This window comes from Drosophila melanogaster, chromosome 3R, assembly GCF_000001215.4.
Source record: "Drosophila melanogaster chromosome 3R".
NCBI classification, from domain to species: domain Eukaryota; kingdom Metazoa; phylum Arthropoda; class Insecta; order Diptera; family Drosophilidae; genus Drosophila; species Drosophila melanogaster.
Genome location: NT_033777.3, coordinates 10,080,682 through 10,101,399, shown reverse-complemented (window position 1 = coordinate 10,101,399; position 20,718 = coordinate 10,080,682). Strand labels below are relative to the sequence as shown.

The 20,718-nt window shown below is 41.1% G+C and overlaps 2 long non-coding RNA genes and 3 other non-coding genes across 7 annotated transcripts; all 5 read right to left on the bottom strand.

The window, feature by feature from the left end:
- Positions 1-43: 43 nt before the first annotated feature.
- On the bottom strand, positions 44-7,639 carry lncRNA:CR43459 (long non-coding RNA:CR43459). Of its 3 annotated transcripts, none has more exons than NR_133372.1 (1): positions 44-7,639. It is a non-coding gene; the product is annotated as a long non-coding RNA:CR43459 (long non-coding RNA). The 3 variants fall into 3 exon arrangements; NR_048358.2 differs by having other exon boundaries at positions 1,098-7,639; NR_048359.2 differs by having other exon boundaries at positions 6,775-7,639.
- mir-34 (mir-34 stem loop) lies at positions 366-464 on the bottom strand. The gene has a single exon (NR_048362.1). It is a non-coding gene; the product is annotated as a mir-34 precursor RNA (primary transcript).
- Positions 1,279-1,378, bottom strand: mir-277 (mir-277 stem loop). The gene has a single exon (NR_048360.1). It is a non-coding gene; the product is annotated as a mir-277 precursor RNA (primary transcript).
- Positions 7,640-10,182: 2,543 nt separating the features above from the next.
- Positions 10,183-10,274, bottom strand: mir-317 (mir-317 stem loop). The gene has a single exon (NR_048356.1). It is a non-coding gene; the product is annotated as a mir-317 precursor RNA (primary transcript).
- Positions 10,275-10,874: 600 nt separating this feature from the next.
- Positions 10,875-18,019, bottom strand: lncRNA:CR45054 (long non-coding RNA:CR45054). The gene is made up of 2 exons (NR_125127.1): positions 17,548-18,019; positions 10,875-12,339 (listed from the first exon to the last, which is right to left on the bottom strand). It is a non-coding gene; the product is annotated as a long non-coding RNA:CR45054 (long non-coding RNA).
- Between the last annotated feature and the right edge of the window lie 2,699 nt (positions 18,020-20,718).

Below are 20,718 nucleotides of genomic sequence, written 5' to 3'. Positions count from 1 at the left end.
CACTCTTTCTCGTTTGCATGGCAAATATGTTTGTTGTTAATTTCTTCATGAATTAGTGCGGGTTAATCTTTATAATTGATTCATTATTATCTGGATATCCTTAATTCGTTGTTCAGGCGTCTGGTTGAGCAGTTGCCAAACTAAAGTTTTCCGACTAAAAGGAATTTAAGCTATTTATATATTCATGTATTGTGAATGATTTTCTTTAAATATTTTAATAGATTATAGATATGATAACTACTGCCATAACCATCTGATACAGGTCCTACATTTTCTAAAATCTTTCCTAGTGCTAGACGAGATTCCAGACAATCCGATGTGATTATGAGCCAGTTCCTCCGCCATGTCCTTTATAAGTTGCTTTAGCTTGTCGCGGCGGCAGTGAAGATAGTGGCTGTGAATTGTCAACGGCAATAATTGGCTACACAACCAGCTAACCACACTGCCAAAGCGCATAGCCAATTAAGAATACTTGTTTGGATTAATTCACTAATTTGGTTAATTCTCCTTGATTGAGAATAGTCGTGTGTAACGGTTACTTTTGAATATCTTGTGCAGAAGCCAAATTCGCTTTAGCTTCACCATCTTGCGGATGTTTTGCGACCAACTTCAGTTTTGGGGGAGCTTTTTTGTCGCATCGAGCGCCACCTTCTGGCCAATGTGTGATGGGGTGGGGGGGGGTGATTTCCACGGTATGCTGCTTTTTATGCTACGCTGCGTGTCGTCAAAAGCTCTTGTGGGCGGCAGCGGTGGGGGCGTGGCAAGAGTGGTCAAAATCATAGCGCTGTAAAATATGCAATGTTAGCTTTTTGTTTTCAAAATAAACAATTTTCGTTATAAGTAATAGACGAGTGTGTGCGCAAGCCAAATTAAAAACCTCCGTGGCACAACTGCAATCATTATAATTGTGCCAATTAGAGTTGAAGCGCTCAAGGTCATCGCAAGCTGCACGATGTCGTGGCTGGGAAACCTTGCTCCCGAAGGTCTCATCTCGGTGCTTTTCCACGGTTAATTGTGTTGGCTGCCCTTAAATATTCCCTCTTGGCAGAAAAAGTAGAATAAAACAACATCGTATTGATATACAGTTGAAAACTCTTCATAGAAGATATTCCATATTTTATTGTATTCTTTATTTAAAAACAGTGTCTTACAAACAAGTGGTTAGCTTAAGAGTAAACTTATTTATTGCTATTTCTTTTAAAAATCAGTTTGAGAATCAGTATTTCACACTATCACAAAAATTGCATATTTCATTTATCGCATTTTCCTGCATTCGGGAAGATTGTACGTTCTGGAATGTCGTACCAGATAGTGCATTTACATGCTTCAGATAGTTTCAGTGCAAATGCACTCCTGACACGCAGCCCAAAACCTTCAAAGGATGCATTTTATCGTTAGGCCTCGTTATATATGTATATATATATATTTTCAACTGAAACAAAAACCATAAATCATATTCGGCACGGCGCGGCGTAAGTTTTTCATTGTATTTCTGTGGGGCAGTCTATCGATCTCCTGGATGGCTATTACTTGGTGATTGGATATGACAAAGAACAGAAATCGAAGGTGCAACTCCAAAGAAACAAAAGAGGGCTCATGCAGAACAAAAGTGCGGTGGAAACTGGAGTGTGACCCGGACTGTGAAGCCGAGTACAATGAACCATGAGCTAGCTGGGAACCCGATCACCAAACAGCTGATAAGCACTCGTCGCAGGTGCCAAGGTGCGCAGCTGATAGTGATAAACCTTAGCCAGCGGCGGATCGGGGCGATAAGGTTAGTATGTGGGCTCCAAAAGGGTGTGTGTCACAAAGTGGGTCGATGCGGATCGATGATTGTGAATCGTCGATCGCCGAACGGTTATACAAGTCGTTTTTGTGTCACAAAATGTCAATCGAACTGAGTTTTTATGCTCCGGCCCATCGGGCAGCGTAATTTAAGCTGGTAAGAGCTGGGCGGAAATGGAATGAAATGAAAATGCCCTGGCAACCCACTTTCCAAGGGGCAGATAAGATAAGAAGGGCGATTATAAACTGATTGCTCAAAAAATAATCCGTTGCCGAATTTTGAAAGCGCATGTGAACAGTTCCCAATGTTTTCTGGAGCAGAGATTCATTTGAATTCTGGCAAAACAGGCACAGTTTGGCAAATGCAGCCTTCGATTTCGACTTGCTTGGCTGCTTTTTACTTAACTCTCGGAGGTGTGGCGCATAAGCAGAAAAAAATAAATCCAAAAACGAGGCCAAAACATTGAGCAGGCATTGGGCCCAGCAAGCAAAAAACGGCAAGAAGTGAAGGAGCAAGACCAATGCTAACAATGATTGCAGAACAAAATCCATAGCCATTATATTTCGAGTGGAGAGCAACGCAAAACTGAATTTTCGCAATTAAGGAACTCAACGAACACGCTGCGTATACGCGATGTGTCATCCATATGCATACACATGCCCGTACATACATATATAGTTGGATTGAAATATCTGGCAGATAATAAACAGTTTTAGCTTGTAAAATTCATAATGTGTGTGTAACCATTTAGTTTTTAATCGCGTGCCAGCCAGCAGTGCAATGTGTGTGCGAGTGTTCTAATTTCGAAAGAACAAGAGCTCTTGGGCAATTAAATAAATTATTGTTCATTTGTGTCGCTGTATGTGCGCAAGTGTGTATTGATAAATGAAAAGCTAGCTCATGAGCTTACAAAGCGTTAACTGAATAAAGAAACCAAATGTGCTTCCATGTGCCAGTCAAATCGCTCGGTTCCATGTGCGTTAAATGGGTTACATGGTCGACCTGGCAGTTGAATGAAAAATTTCTAAAATGCCCCAAAACACCTTCTCTCCTCAATACCCCCTTGGCTCAACGCTCCTCTTTATGGCCCACTTAGTGGCTCAGTTATAATTTCATTAGGCAAATGCTGAGCATTTTTCATTAGCACTTCATGAACCATTGGCCCCTCCTCGGTTCCTAAGACCCTACCCCCTTCCAACATCGTGCTGGCCAACACGTTTACTTTTATCTGGGTCATAAAAGCTGCCAGTGCCAGAAAACAGAGTTTCGAAGAAGTTGTCGTCACCGGAAGTGACCCGAAGTGTTACCAAACTAACGCTACCTAAATAAATTACGGTTTGACTTGGCCGAGCAGGAATTGCACGAGCTAAAGAATATCGTTAAATATGAAGGTGGAATCCCCATGTTCAATTAAACCTATGCGCTAAGACAACATACAAGTTTTGCTATACAACAAAAACTTAATTTGGAAATAAAATGACTGATAAAGCCGCTATATCCATTGAAAGTGTATCAAACAGAGCGTTACCCTGCCTTTCGTTTCGTTGGGTCGCATGATCAGCCGTTCAAAATAAAAAACACGCACGCTGACTCTGCCACTTATTATCTGCTAAATACACACTCGACTGACTCAGATACAGATACATCCATGAAATTTCGTAGGCCGAAGCACGCGCGCACCCGCAAAGGAGGCGAAACCTATCGGTGGGCGAACACTGCGTATACGTAATCACAGACGCGGACTGTTTGCTATTCGATTCTTTATCTGCAGACGGAAAACAACAACAGCCAGACAAGTCGAAAACGTAAGACAGCCCTTGGTCTGACTACAAATTTTTGTGAATGATTTCCGATTTCGGGCGTTTCTCGTCAGCAATTTTCGGAAATCGATCGCTCGCCTGGCAACAGAACGATATGAAAATGTGTAGCCCGTGCGATTAGCTTAGGAAGTAAGAAATTCCATCAAATTATCTCGCTTTCCGTCACAATTTACGTGGCTGCCCCAGCGGCATTTATATGTATAAATAACAGAGCCAACAATTGACGCAGCAGCCAACTAATGACGAACGCTATTCAAGCATACGTTTTTTAGCTTTTGGTTTTGTTCGTCTAAAATTAAAAAGAACAAAACACGAACTGAGTCATGCGTTAAAGGCGTGATACCTTCCAAAAGATCACAAGATCGGCGCTGCGTGCGTATGAAAGAAAAATTGGGGAAATGGGGGAAGGTCCCCCATCGAAACATTTGATACTTGGAAATGTGTGTGAAGGGAGAATAGATCGAAATCTATCTAAAATGTATAGCAATATGCAGATTTTGCTTTTAGAACTTATTTGCCTTCTAGGAATCTGAACTTAAAACTTTTGTCGGTAAAGCTAAATAATGCAGATACTTTGAGAAACTTTCCCTGAATTACTGACGACTGAATTTATCAAAGTTTAAACTGTTTGGCAAAGAACAACAAACGGACTGCCACTTGGCCGAAAAGACATCGATAAAGCCGAGTGTCTGTGAGAGGGCGCTTGTTTGTGTGAAGATTTGTTGGCAGCAGACAGGCAGGCAGGCAGGCAGGCTCAGGTCGACCCACATCGTAATAGGCCATAAGCTATAGGCCTTACGAATGGGTGCCTATCGTGTATTTCTTGCCTACTCGGTGATGTAATAAGTGGCAGGCGCAAATGACACACAAGAGTGCATTGCAGTTGCAACACACAAAGAAATAGATGGCTCGAAAGTGGGTAATAGATGAGTTATGCAGTCTGCCATAAATTTGTCATCGGACAGCACTTTAGCCATATTTATAGAGCACTTTTTGAATTAATTCAACGGGAAAAGCTAATAAATGTCAGCATTCTGGCAAATAAATATAGATAAATTTCCCTGCAGCTCTGCCTCTCGCCTCCTTGCTATTTTGTTTTTTTTTTTGGTTCGGTTTTAGCATGGCAACATTTCACTTTTCATTTTCGCCTGCAATTGAACCGCCCTCCAATCCACACCCTTGCGAATCCAATGTGCACTGCAATTGGCACGCAGCCAAAAGAGAATTTTTATTTTTGGCTCCTTGGCTAAGCTCACGACTGCAGCCAGGCCATGGATGGTGCCGTGTATCCAATAGATACCCATGCCCATACCCATACTCATACTCTGGGGCAAAAGTTATCTAGGTTGGCTATACTATATACATATATAAGCTGACGGCCTGACTAAAAATCAATAGGCGGCGTCACGAAGCCCATCCAATTGTAATTATCGAAGGTGCCAAAAAGCCCATTACAAACTAATCAAACTGCAAATGGCAGGGGGTTAGCTTCCTACTATCCAACTCCATATCCTTCCAAGAAACTGGGTCATAACACTGACCCAATTTCCCCTTTATATAACTGCCATAGCGTTGGGTGGCAGATCGACCTCTATGCGGAGTAGTTTGCAGGCTGCTGCATTCTCATCTCACCACGAACGACCTTGCGGTCCGGGCTGAAGGTCGCTGCTGTTAGCCAAAAGGCAACCAAACATTTCGCCATATATATGTACGTATTTCATTTAAAGAAAAATATATTTCGAAACTTTAAAATAGTTGTGTAAAACACGTGATTCATTTGGGTTTTTTCAACTCTATATGAACAAATCTAGCTTATCAGCAAGTGCTAATCACTATAGTCTGGTATACTGACAAATTGGAGGTCTAAGACGATATAAGTAGAGCTAACTAACTATATACGTATGTCAGGCAGTCAGTGATCCATCACAGAATGCCGCCAACGATGATGTCATAATACACACGTTTACGTATATAGTGATGATAAATTCAGTCTGCTGGTTCTGGCTGCTGATATCAGTTAAGGTCCAAAATCCAACTGTTAATTCAACAAAAATTCGCGGCACTCTGGCAAATGTTTATAAAAACAAAGTATATAGCTATTTATAAATTCAACATTCTGTGTTTATAAGACGAAACAGACTTCAAAGTCCAATTGAGAAATGCATGAATTATTTAAAAAAAAAAACCTGCAGGGATTTTGTACAAAAACATCTAAATAAGTTTTTGTTCAATTTTCAGAAGGCTAAAATAAGCTTTAAACTGGTATTTTTTTGCCACTTCATCTTGACATCAAATCAATCAAACGGGGATTTTCGCCATGAATCACTGAAATATTTTCGTATTTCTCTGGTCAAGATAAGCTGATTCCTCATTGGTTTCTATTCGTTTTGAATTTGCATTGGCTTTGGAAATATCTGCCTCTTCTATATCTGTTTGTGTTTGCACGCCTGTTTTCTGTGTCAAATGCATTTTTCAGTCATCCACCCACACGAGTAAGGGGGAAAAATAACAAAAATCGACCTCATAACACCCACCCACATAACACATCCACACACGCACACCACAGCAGGTGAATGGCGATTCGACTGTGTGTAAATTTTTGTGCTTCTCTATGTAAACGATGGCCTTATGTAAAAGTCTGTTCGTTATTTTTACACAAAATATTGCAATTTGCTTTGTGTGTACCCCTACACATACATATGTACATGTGTATATGTATGTGGGCCCACGGTACGTATATGTACTATATACTGCATACTGTGCGCTCGCATGGCGAAAACTGTGCAAGGTCAAGTGACTGAGTATGAGTTGTTGCTCTCGGATTGCAAGTGCCTCCGATTTAATTGCCTTGCCTGAATTTATCCACACTTTCAAGTCGCCGCAAGTCGGGCTTTAATTAAGATTTTTACTTGTCAAGCGTCTATAACCTATTCCACAATTAAATCCGGGGTATTTTGAGCTTCATTTCTTATATAAGATGATGAAAACGATTTGCACAGCAAATGAGAGAGAGAGAGGGATGCAAAAAATTTGGGTTACAAGCGACTGCAGCGATACTAAATTTAAAACTGCCGCTGTGCGAACGAAAGCAAAAAGGCAGCTGATTGTTTTAAACAAATTGCCCGACTAGACACACAAAAAAACTGCTTGACAATGTGTGTGTGAGTTAGCGAAAATGTGTTCGCATTGCACTTCTATTGTTTTTGTGTTGTTGTTGCTTGAATTACAGGGTGCCTCTTTGTTGTGCCATTGCATAATGCCCAGAGAATCGCAATTGCAATGGCAGATGTGCAGCTAGTCGACTGATATTACGTATACGCCACCGAAAAAGCCAAGACCCGCTTGGTTTTTGGATTTTGATGAGGGTTTAGCTTAGTGTTGGTGCTGGTGTATTGCTGTTTCCGTTTCTGCTTGTGGGTTTATGCAATCCAGGGGTACAAAATCACACTATGGGTTGTGGGGACGGGAGGGGGTGGGGGTACGCAGTTAATCAGCTGTTCAGCTGGGGATCGATCGACTGTTCGTTGGCTGTGGGCCTCTGCGACTTCCGCTCGTTGTTGCCGACTCGATGGGGAAATGAACACTGAAGCTGGCCAACGGCAATGGGCCAAACAGAAACGGACGTCGGCGACTGCAGCAGCGATGGCAGCAGCTAACACTGCGTCGACGTCAACTGCAGCTGCGTTTTTGGCTTTGCTTCTTCTGGTATTCTTCGTTGTTGTAAAAGGAAAACTGTTACAATTTTAGGCCAAACGCGACGCGAACCGATACCGCTTTGATGGCCACGTGTGTGTCTTGTTCTCGCTTGCCAGTGTGTGAGTGGTAACAAGTGTGTGTGTGGCAAAGACGCTCTAAGGTGAAATATACTAAATGCAGGGCGGAATTTTGTACGAAATGTATTTCTGTCTCTCGCTGCAAGTGCAGCTGCCACAACACACACCGCACACACACACAGAGCCACGTATATACTATTCGCTTCGCGGCTAAAAACTAAAAAGTCAAACTACTTTGGTCTAATGCTGAAGCGCAACTGTCAGCTGCTCGGGCCGTTCAAAAAAGCTAGCTGAGATAAGGCTAAAAAGCGAGGAGAGCGCGCTTTCGGTTAAAGCTCTCTCTCCGCACTCACACGGACGCACACATGCATGCGAACAGCGGAAACCGAAAGCTTTTGCAGTTGCACATGACGCAAACAAAAACTATCTAGCTCTCTTTATCTATTCCTTACCCTCTCTTTCGCTCTCGCTGGCTATCTTTTTCTCCCTCGCACAGTTGCAGTTTAATGTTCAAGGTGATGTTTCGCTGTGTGCGTGCGAGTCCGTGTGCATGTGTCACAGTTTTTTTAGTTTTTCGGTTTTTTTTTGTGGGAGAGATTCCACAATTATGCGAAATTATCGATCAAATTTTGCTCTAAGGTCAACCTTAAATTGAAAATTCCGCTTTTCCACCGCGAATGTTCCCCCTGAGGCCAACAGCTGGTATCGCAATTGTTAATGTTAATCTCGTCATGCACGACCTGCTGTCATTATAATATTAGTTCGATAAAACGAGAGCTGGCACACGATCTTGGGCGATAAATGATTTCAAGTGCGCCGACAGTCGACATTGCACACAGTCCCTATGAATTTAATCTATCTGATGAATCCCCCAAAAAAAATATACACAAACTTGTGGAATGTACATATGTACATACATATGTATGGAGATGGATGGATGTGAAAATGCACAAATCTACTGACCAAAATATAAAACATCTAAGGTAGGAACGACGAAGTAAAATTGCAGTGCACAGATTTGTTTGATAAATAGTTTATCTTTAGAATTAATAAAAAAAACTATTGGTTATAATACCAATAAAATGCAATCCACTGTTTTGTACGAATGAATCAGAGTAATGTTTAAAAAGCGCATTCATCTATAATTGTACCATAGATTAATGATTTAATTTGTTTATCATAAACTTGTTATTTCCGATGATATATTAGCCACAGCTTGATTTCTATATCCCTCGGATTGCGTAAGCCGCAGAGCTCAGCTCGGCCATTGTCTATAATTTTATGGCGTTTATTATTAGCGTTTTTTATTGAATTTGACGGCGTTTTATATGCGAGCACTTCAATCCCAGCTAATTTCGACATAAAACTTGTCATGAGGTCACCGAAAGGCGAACAAAATGCACAGTGTGGCAACAAATGTGGCTTTAATTACCCTGCAGATAATTGTTTGACCAGTCCAGAGGGTAGAAATTGATTTCATTCTATGAGTTGACTGAAAAAATCATTTGCTGTTCTGTCACCCAGCGCGATTGCATAAGACAGAAGCAGAAAAAGAAACTCTTAAATGCACAACTATCACACAATGTATATAAGCGTATACTATGGAATAAACGGGGGAAAATTCGCTCGGGCGGAAAATCAATTTCGCTTTCCTTGACCTCAAGGGAGAAAAGAACGAGAAAAGACAAAGGGGAGTGTCGACAAAGGATAATTGACGGTCATTTGAAATGCAAAAGTGACAAAAGTGTCTGCATTGGCTAGCAGGCAAATGTCGAAATAATGTCATCAAGTTGCCTTTGCCTTTGCCTCTGCCGTTGCATTGTCTTTGCACAGCTGCAGTTTGCGGTTCGGACCAAGAACAACAAATCTTGGCCAAATTCAATTCGCAGCGCATTTCGGTTGCCAGTGTGCGCAGTGGTGTGTGGGCCGAAAAGGCGATGCGAAACGAAAATAGAAAATGCCAAATGGCTTTGCTTTCGTTTTGCAGCACAAGTGCACACGCGACTGGGTGAAAACCGCGAAAACAGAGGCAGAAAATCGGGCGAAAATAAATATAGTTATATTAATCACAAACAAACAAAATCAATTTGCAGCATGAACATCATTTTAATTGTTTGTGCCAGCCATTCGGCGATTTCTAAAGCAGATCGCTAAAAATTTCCCTCATTACTACGGACGGTTTGCTATTTGTGCGGGGCACAATTAATGATTTCAAGAGTTTTCAGAGCGTTGCATTCGATGCGCCCATAATCGCACCTCGGAGCCCCAAATCCCAAATCGGCCGATGTGCGTGGATAGTATAAAATACATCTAAATCAAAAAGAAAATCGGAGCAAGCGAAAAAACCAAAGCCAAACGAAAAGCGAAATTATAATTATTCAGAGAAATGTGTAACAAGAAAATGCTGAGTATAATCATATGCAATTTTTGTCTTCTCACTGATTAGTTTCTTAAACGATTCTTAAGTCTTAAGATTATTTTATTCAAATTCCAATTTATCTCTTTTCACTGTTTTCATTATTGTTTTTGAAATTTTTTTCTTGGGGGAGAAATGAATACTTTGTTGATTCGAACTGAAGCTTATGGCTAAGAGAACGAACATCATTTTAGTATGGCAAAATTAGGTTCGTAACGAAATATAATAAACGAGTAAACGAAATGAAAATCATTGATAAATTGGACTTGCAAAACAAATGGTATTATCCTGAGCAGGAAACTGGTAGATCTGAATACGCACTTACCCTGTAATGAACTTCTCTGTGGGGCATTCTCGTTATCCTTGGAGTTTTGTGGTGCAGCAAGGATGCCAAACGGCCACTGGATACCACCAGCTGTGTTCACTTGCTTGCATTTCATTCAAAGCGAGCACAGGGTGTATCCCAATGGCAGTTGCATATGGAAAATTCGCTTTTCGCAAAAAGCTCAGCAGAGACACAAACCGTTTTTCCGCTTTTCACCAAGCTGTAGACAAAGTTTCCGCAAGCGACAGTTTCATTTAGCTGCACTTTTATAATACACGTTTTACAATTATTCCACTCGATAAGTCACACCTTTTGTTTTTAAACATTCGTTTATTATGAGCCACTAAAGTCAAATTTTTTGAATGTATCTAACTTTTTGTTGCTAAACATAACGCGAAATAAGCCGTAGTATATTTGAATTTACATTTTTAGTTAAACGAGAGCTAAACATATATGAATCACATTCGATTTAATTTCACAACTAAATACAATGGCACTCTGAGTGCATAACGAACTGGAAAATGCCGTATATTTGTAAACAACATTAAATAGATGAAGCGCAATAAAAACTATAGAAAATTGAGATTTTATATTAACTTTACTTTAATTTTATCTGACTTTTCTGTGCTTTTCTATAGGTTACCACACAAATCGGGAGCACTATATTTTGTTACCTGAACCCATTTATATCCCTTTTCACTATTTGAACTGAGTTTCTTCCTGAATTTTTCTGGATATTTAATGAACTGCACTTGAACCATCTGCACTTCCGCAGGTCCAACTGGACCTCTTTTCAGTGTGATAACCGAAGTGTTTTTGTCGTGCATCTCGTCTCCTTGGTTTCGGCTACAAACAGCTGCCAGCCGACTTGTGGGTTGTTCTATATAGCCGAGTGTATATGTACATGCACATGTACATATATACATACATACATATATCCCCGATCCCCCGAAATGGGGCGCGTGTATCCAATATCCTGCTGCTGCCCACGCGTACTGCTGCATGGGTGTGGAAAGGTCAAGGTGCACGATAAGAGCAACAACAACGAGTGTTGCATATGGCAAATTTGAGCTAGTGCTAGTGTTAGTTTGTCCGTATGCCCGTTTGTGTGCGTGTATGTGTGTGTGTGTGTGTCGAAGAGAGCTCCGTTCGTGTCGTTCTCAGCTGGTTAATTATTCAAATTTAATTGCCATATGCTGGCGTGCGTCACTTGACTTGAATTTTATGTAAGTACACACACCGCAGCGACCATATTGTTTGTATTTTTCTCCCATTTTCGGGCTGTGTGCTAATCAATTCTCCACACCTGATTTTGCCACTAGGGCGACGCGCCTTTAAAATGAACTTGGAACGAAGCGCACACGGACACTCACAAGCGAACGAACTGAAAATAACAGCAAACAGGATACTACTTGGCACACGGGGGATAACTAGGCGTATGCGTGATGCTGACCTCATCGGTCGCCCGCTCGTCACCGAATAAACTTTGCCAGCTTGCCCAACGGGGAAGCTGCAGCTGGGCTCGCACAGGTGGAGGTCACGCCCCTCCTCCACTGCCACCCGCCTTCCACCTACCGTTTTCCCACTTCTCACTTCGCCGTCCAGTCCCGCTACTTCACCTCCTATCCCCTTAGGTATGCAACAGTATGTGCCTACAACAAAACAGCAAACAGTTGGCTGGCGCCGGCAGCGACGTCGACTGCGCTGCCCTAAGCCGCCCACGCAAAAGCTGCTGTCTGCTCTCGCGAAAATCAAAAGCTGCGGGAGCGAAGCTTGCGCTCAGCTCTGATTTTGTTTTTGTTTAACTTAATCAATGGAAAACACTCACCCATATACGTACCTGTTCAGCGCGCTCTCTCTCTCTCTTATCCGCTCTCTCTCGTTTTGCCGGCAGTAAAAAGTTTTCAAGTTCAAGTCGATAAGAGAGAGCGCGCATGTCTGGTTCATATAGGCTGACTCGCTCGCACACCAACACACCCGTGCAGTTGCATTTCGATTGTTGTTCCGCATTTTCGCTTTTTGCTGTCGTCATGCAAAAATCAACGAAATCTCCTCCATCCCCTTGCCCTCATCGTGCCGCGGTGGGTGGTGGTGGGTGGCTGCAGGGGTCGGGCAAGTGGGCGATACTGTGTGCCATCCAATCCTTTCGACTTATCGCCGCTCAGCTGAACTGAACTGTCGCTAATTAAATTTCCATGCTGACGCAGCTCGCCGCCACCCTAAAAATAAACAAACAAAGAGATTTTTGTTTAGAAGACCATCGATAAAATGCACGCTAACATTATCGATTCCGTGGCATATTGGTCCGTTTATAAACAAACATTTCGCTGTGCCATTCGTTTGCACATTTTATGAGGGCGCAATTTTAGCCGAAATTTGCACACACAACAACAACTGGCACTTGAAATATACAATTCTAGATAAAAGAGCAGTCGGTATAAACATACATACATACATGTATATAATGCTTAAATTTGAAAATGTTACACAATAAACATTTTTAACCACTTTGGTTTGGTTTAAATAAATATTTTTCTACGAAGCGCTGAATAGCACAAGATACATATGAAAAAGTCGTAGAGTTACTCTTTTTCTTCCACTTGGGTGTATCTCTACTAATTACCAAACCTAAAGCATTCGTTTTCCCTGTGTGGCTGCGTGATTCACCCTGTTTTAAAACACGGGGGAAAACGAATATACATATATTTCCTAGGTTTGCCAGTTTCGTTGTTTCTCCACCCCAATGAGCGCCCACTCAAGGCCTTTTCGAGTGCAATGCACATTGCATATTGCACAGCTGGTGCAACGAACTCGCCACTATGCATAATGGAATTTAGTTTAAGGTGCTATTTATGTGCTATGTGCCATGGGTGTAGACAGAAAAATGTCTATTTAATTCGAAAAAATTACAGATTAAGTTGCATAAAACCATAATGTATGGTTTATTGCCTATTTAAGTTTCTTAGCCGCATCTTAGTGGTTAATTCATTTTAAAACACATGGTAATGGGGTTTTAAACTAGATAAACAATTAAGTAATTGACATTCTTCTTGGTCAGTGGAATATTTTGAGCTATGCGCGGAATCGATTTCAAGGTTTGGGGGGATCGAAGTTCCAGCTTTTTGCTCTTTTTACCGTTTGAGCTACGAGTCCATTAACTAAGAACACGCTGCCGATTAATTAAATGGCCAACAGAAATTCTCGTTTTGTTTGGCAGGTAGTCAGTCTGGTCGAAAGGGGACTGATAGGGCAGGGGGAGGCGGTGATGATTGCAGTCGCCACTCAGCGTAATCATCAACATCAATTCAATTAAAGCTCCACGGTATATACCTCGTGTGTGTGTGTGTTCGCGCGAAAGATAATAAAACTGAAAGGCAAAACGCATAGAGCAATAATAAGTGCGAATAAGTGTCGCAAAGCGGTGAAATCAACTTTATCAACTCTAGCTACACAATAAAAAATTGTGCACATTTCTGAAATGCATATTTCATCATATTTGTCATCATATCCTTCCTCCTTCTCATTTCAAGACCTTCCTTGTCCAAATTTTTTTACTGGTGGCTTACAGTTTTTTTCTGTGTAGATGAGACCACACTGTGTGTGCGAAAGAGAGCGCCTGATGTTTGCTCGCTTTTTATTCGATTGCCAGTGGATGTTTGCCGCCGCCGCTTTTTGTTTTTATGGTTCGTACTTTTCGCCTCTCCTTTCGCTGTATTTGGTTCCTCTGCTTTTTGCTTTTTGTGCTGCTTTTGCTTCCTCTTTGTTTGCCGCCGCACGTGTAGGCGTCTCTTTCTCACCAAACTGGTTTGCCACACACACACTGACGCACACAAATGCAGTTGGGTACAGCACAGCACTATGACAGCTACGTATTGCCAGCTCGCTCGAACTCTCGGCCCAAGTGCTTTATGTACAACTAGTATCTTAACCTTGAACTTGAAAAACACACACGCATACAAGCAGAGGAGAGAGAGAGAGAGAGAGAGAGAGCGACATACTGAACGAACGTCGACAGAGCTTTTGTGTGTGTGTGTTACTCTCTCTGCATAACTCTCTATGGACATCTTTTCGTTCTCTGTGTTGCCCATTGCAGCTTACTTGATGCATACGTAATATGGCGAACACCTGGGCCGAGGCATCATCTTCTTCTAACCTTATTTAGACTGCCCACCACAGTACCTCCCTCCTAAAAAATACACCCCTTCTAACAACATCCCCAAATAGGGTATAGATGCCCTCTGAACTCGCATACAAATGACGCCACTAGGCAATTAAAAGTGCACAGAAAAAAAATCTCCTAAACAATAAATTTTTCTCGGAATTCATAACAATCTATATAGGAAACTTGAATCCTTTATGGTAAATAATTTGCGATTATAAGCAGTTGGTAGATTTATTTATAATGTGGAAAATGTTTGTTTGGTCAAATGTATCAGCCTTTTGATTGTTCAACATATTACTTTTATATTACGTATACGCAATGATCATCGACTATGTCTGGGGAACTAAATTAGATAGTACTTTAAGTTGACTTCAATAATTTGTAGATAAGTAAGCTGGAATGTTATCAAAAGCAAAGAATTCTGATAGATAATATTCAAGCACTTACTATTCAAAGGAAAGCTAAATTGGATTTGAATAAGTGCAATTGGTTGAAATATAAACTGAAAATAGTTTTATTTCATCATTGCTGTGTCACAGATCGTAATCAGCCCATCGATTTCCAATGATTTTCCTTTCTGTGTACCGTGAAGATGACTTTGCCTGCCCCAACTCATTCCATCCCATTCCCATTTTCATCCACATACCCGCTTCCGTAATGAGTGTGGGCTGTGCGGTGATGGGGCGAGAGTTACGTAAACGAATTTCGAAATCCCATTTACCCACACGAATACGTATGCAGATGCACACATCGATGAACTCGTATCTTGTGCAAACAAAAGCGGCACGCAAAGCTAAACTCGAGTCAAGTTCAGATACAAAAATATCGCATTGTGTAGGTTTGGCTGTGGTTTTTCACTGTGAAAAGGTGGTGGCGGGTAGGGGAATGCCGGGAAATTGCACTTGGATCTTGATTGACTACGAAACTGAAGTTTATAATTTCACAGAGATGCTTACCGCAATGGGCCGATCGTGTGTCAATAGATAATCTGAGTCACACATATACGAGCCACATAGAAGCGCCGATCTGCTGATGACACGTGATGCAATCGGAAATCAACAGGCTGATTACTGACCGATCGTAAATCTACAAGTTATCCGAATGCTCAGCAATTCCATGAACAGCTTGGTAGTAAGCACGCTTTTTACGACCCATTACATTGATAGATGCATTATAAAGTTATATAAGGCAACCGATTGTCGATCTCTTAATCTAACTAATAAAACAAAGGCGTATCTAAAGAGTAGTTACTTTGATATTCAACAATTATACGCTTAGTAAAATTTAATTGTTATGCCTAGTTTTAGGGCTTGAATTTTGTCTACAAGCCCATTTTCTGTCACGCTGGTAAGTATTTCTGTTTTAAACTTTCAATTTGTTTATAATTAAATCAAAATCAGAACCGATGGAGAGTGCGATTCCATGAGCGACAATTGCCAGCAAATTAGTGCCTAATTGTTTTTGCCGAGTGAAGTCATAAACAACTTGGGAAGCTGACAAACAAAATGGCAACACACACACTCACGCAAATAGAGCCATCATCTTTTCGCGCAAAGTTCCTCAGAATCATAATTCCCTTTGGCCAAATTCCGATTGGGTTTCGTTTGGTTTTTGGTTTTTTCTTTTGACTTGTATATGTATAAACGGAACTGTTTAGAAGCTTTTTCGCATTTGTTTTGTTTATTTTCGCTGCCATTGTGGCTTTTTTTCGCGATTATGTATTTTTTCTTGGGTTGGCTTAATTTGTGTTGTTTATGTTATAAATAAATTTTGATATTTCTGCAAATTCCGTGCAAAGGAAAACAAATGATTGGGAGAGATGGCCAAAACACATTGAGTGTCATTGTGTGCGTGTGTGTGTGTGTGTGTGTCTGAAAGAGAGAGAATTTTTGCAAACAGGGGCGTATGCGTGTTTTTTGCCAGTCGGGGTTAGCGATTATTCTTTAAAGAATATAGACATATTTCTAATAAATGCCTAGATTGAAAAACACTGGCTTACGTTGCAACAAAATTAAGTACCTAATGCTGTTTTAAATGGGTACTACGCATTCTAAACTACCCATCCCCTTTTCGGCGCGCCCCTGTTATTAAAACTTAGCTTTTAGCAATTGTTGACTGTATTTTCCACAATCACGGAAAGCGGTGGGTGAGGGGGACGCGACGGGGGTGGCGAATTGCCTTTGATGACGCCGTCGAAAAAATGTTAACTACGACGCAATTCAGTTTACTCACATTCTGTTGTTTTTTGCCACATTTCTTTTTGTGTCTGTGTTTGCCGATACTTTTTGTTTTTCCAACATGCACTTTGTTCGGATTTTCTCAGGGCAGAAAAACGGATTTTCCGACAAGATATTAATGCGTCACTTTTCGGACACGAAGCAAACTTAATTCTCAGGCGAACTTTAATTCTTTAAGTTTTATATTTGGGTTTTTGATTATCTTTATGAATTATTTATTGAATTGTGCTTGGGTGCACAGGCAACAAATGCGATCGGTTGAAGGCACCGCTGTTCAATGTCGCCGCTTTTTTGTGAAAGTTCTCGCCTCTGCCGCGGCGCAGCCTCTGCCAGCGTCGTCGTCGACGTCGACAGAGTTTCTATCTACTGGCAGAACACTCTCTGCCCTCTCTCTCTCACACAGTGTGATGTTTCGTCAAGTTTTTTCGATTCTTCCTGTTCCTGTTTCTTGGGCCTTCTACTTTTGCCCTACTGCCCCACACTGCCCCTCATCGAAAACCCGAAAGGCACATGTGATTCTCTTCGCAGTGGCCTTCAAACTGGCTTGGCTCTCTCGCCAGCTCTTGCTCCACTCTCCACCATTCTTTCATTCATTATTCTCCTCCCCTCATTTCTCATCCCTAAAATGTATCTGTATCTGCGCACTTTTATCTGTGTTTGCAACTCACTTTTGCTTTTTGCGAATTCCTGTTTTTATTGCGACGCTTTTTCTAGCCGAAGCAAAACAAAACAAAAGGCTGAAAAACAATTTCAAGGGTTCGGGGGGACTGTGAGATCCTCATCCCTTGATCCTACCGAAAAGCTTTACAGAGCTTTCAAAGTTCGAACAAGGAATAAGAGTACATGGACATTTTTAACTGGGTTTGGAATGATTTGGTTCTTTAGAACTTTAGATACTGATAATAAAAGGAAACAAAAAACTATTTCTAAACAAAATAAAATCACAAATGTATGCAGTTTATATAGTAAGTGAAAAATGGATGACGAAATGGCTGACTGTTTTAAATACTTTGTAAAACAATGCTCACCTTTGATGATCCCAATTGATATTTTATTAATTTATTGCTTCACCGACTTCTTCTAATTGCTTTTTAATTCTTGTATCTTCATGTAAAAACTCACTTGTTTGAGGCACGTATTTAAAATAGTTGTGAAATGCGCTTGCATTCTTATATCAATTTCGTTATTTACTTCCTAGTTTTTGTAATCACACAATAGAATGCACTTAAAAGGATTTAATTTATGTTTGGCGTAATTACCAATTCGTGTGTTTATCTTCGATTTTTTGTGATATGACACGCACTTCACGTAGAATTGGGCACAATTAATTTCCAATTATTTTGCATTGTATTTGCTTTTCCATTTTGAATGGGTTGGTTTTTAACGGATTCAATTTCGCTGTTGATGTCATTTGCGTGTCTAATTTGTAACAAATAATGTAGGGATTGTTTTTTTTGAGGTGGGTATTATATGCAGTACTTTTTGCTGTGTTCAGAATTCTTCTGCTTCCGATTGGGAATTTTCTAGGAATGGAGCGTTGTTGGCAGCTCGCCTGCCACACTTTCAATGCCAACGCGCAGCCCAGCAGAAAATGACAGAGCTGTCGTTGTCGCCGCTAAAGCCCGAAAGCTTCCGAAGCGAAGAGAGAAGAAACGAAGTGGTCAAAGTGTGGGAGAAGAGAAGAATGGGGACTAGAAGAAAGCAACGTACATATGTATGTATGTATTGAAAGGAGCTGCGCGTCCTGCTGCCAGAATTAAAATGCACAGATATATGTACTTGCATACATATTGCATTTGAAAAGGAAACTCTGACAAGCTCAGCTCAAGTTCAAGGATGTTATGTAATAAAGTGAGGAGAGAGCACAGCCTGAAGTGGTGGTAGTGTAAGTGCAAGTAAGCAGCTCTCTCGCAGTAACACACACATAGGCAGGTATTCCTCATCTGATCCCCTTTCGCTTTCTCACTCGCCCTCTCTATCGCCGTCTCCCTCTGGCCCAACCCCTTCCCCAACGGCATCCCTTTTTGCCTTTCTTGGCATGTACTTGTAGTTTAAGTTGTGCAGTCTGCCCTGACGCGCCTCGCTTACTGCCGCACTGGTACAGTGGTCCCTCGCTAAAGCTGGTCATGAGCGGCAGGGTTACTGTACCATTGCATGTGGTACTTAAAAATGATCTTTACCCAATAGGAAGATTAGAGTTATGACAAAAAATAAGAAATTTGCAGATCCTTATAATTCCCACCTAGATTGGATAACACCTTATTAATATTGATTGCAACAAAAATTGTTTGTAAAGATTCTCCCCCAAGGTTGCCCACTGTATATGGATGCACTGAGTGCGCTGTGTATCTACTGGTTCTGGGCTTTTCGGTTCGTGTTCTGGGCCTGGGCAGCGAAATGTATTGTATATAATTAGCGCATTTATTGACTAACTGCCGCTTGCAACACAAAATGCTCGTAGTGATAGGAGGGAAATACAATAATTACTTGGCTTACTGGCCCTGCAAAGTGTACGGATATTTGCTGTCATATGTATTTCTGACGTGGGTGGGACCTTCTAATACCTATGTACATACATACATATGTACTTTGTGCATGTGATTTCGATTTCGATTGACAAATGTGTGTCTGCTGCAATTTTCCACCGGCTAAGCCAGCCCCCCAAATCTGCATCCCCACACAGGGTGTGGTTTCGTCTCTTTCTCGCCTGCTGCAGTCATCTCTTTTGCTCACCCATGGTTCTCTCTTCTAGTAGCACAAACAAGCTGGCAATTCGATTTTAATTTCTTAATTGAATTTGTTTGGGGCCGCTGGTGTATGTGTTGGTTTTGCGAGAGACCGAGAGAACACTGCCCGCCATGTTTGTTTAATTGTTTAATTTAATTAAATGCGCTAAGTGCAACTCTTGCATACCTAGGCACTTTGTAACGGTCGCATATTTTCAGGTAAATATATTTCTGGCGATTCATGTACATATCTGTATCTATATCATCGGATATATGCAACAGATGTTAGTGCATGTCGGGCTATACCAATGCAGCTACAGATACGGATACAAATACACACATGCGACTGCACTGGCGCACTCCGAAGCTTATATGGTGGTACATATATACCCCATATACAAATATATAACCACTCGCCCGATACACACACAGCCATGGCTTGCACTTCCACAAACACAGTTACCGCCAACTGTTAGCGCCCAGTTTACTCTGCGAAAGCGTTGGAAACTTTTCTATCGCTGACACTGTGGGGAAATGAACAAAATTTCATTACGGATTACGAGTGAATTTAGTTACGAATAGAAGTTGTCAAAGAAAATTAGAAAGGGTCTACATATTTAAGAGTACATACAGAATACCTAACGGGATTGAAATAAAAAAGTTGTTGTTTTAACATTTGTTAATGAACATTAGAAATTTATTATGAAAAGTACCTGATTTTTACTTTACTTTATTTTTATTAATTAAATTCTTATGATCCTTTTTAAAATTACTTTTCGGAAAATTCAAATGTTGCTTTCCTGAGTTTTAAATCGACTAAACTCAAGAAAAACTTAAAAAAAAAATGTTAAATAGGAAAAAGATAATCGAGTATGGCCAAAATGTCATTTGCTTTTAAAAATAATCCTGGGCTGTGCTCAATGTTGCTCGAAATCAGTTGCTGGCCTGTAAACCATTTTTAAACGAACAAAAGTATTTATATCCCCTGCGAAAATATACATTTCCTAATAGTGCTTGCTGTGCGGACCGAGCTTAGAGCGCATCTATTATAGAATGTGTATACTTTGGGGAAAACTGTGGCAGAGTGGGAGGGCAACATTTCGCCAGCACTGTGTAGGTAGCTGCTGATTCTGTCGATTTTGCTTCTGCTATTGCTGCTGCTGCAACAAGCGCCCTTACCCTTCCCCTTTTTTTCAGCGCATGACTGTAGTAGGTGACCTTGACAGTGAACTTGAAATATATGCTACAAGGATTCATTCTGCTTGTGTGTGTGTATGCGTGTGAAACGCCGTGGAATGGAACAGTGAGCAAAAGAGAGAGCTTTTGCAAAAGTGCAGCTGTGTGAGGGTGGTGAATTGGCTGTACACCAGTATATAGAGGGCAAATGATTCATCGCTACTTGCGACGCGTTGTCTGCAGTCGATGTTTGTGAAATATGTGCCAGAAATTTCGCTTTCATGTTTCGCCTATTGC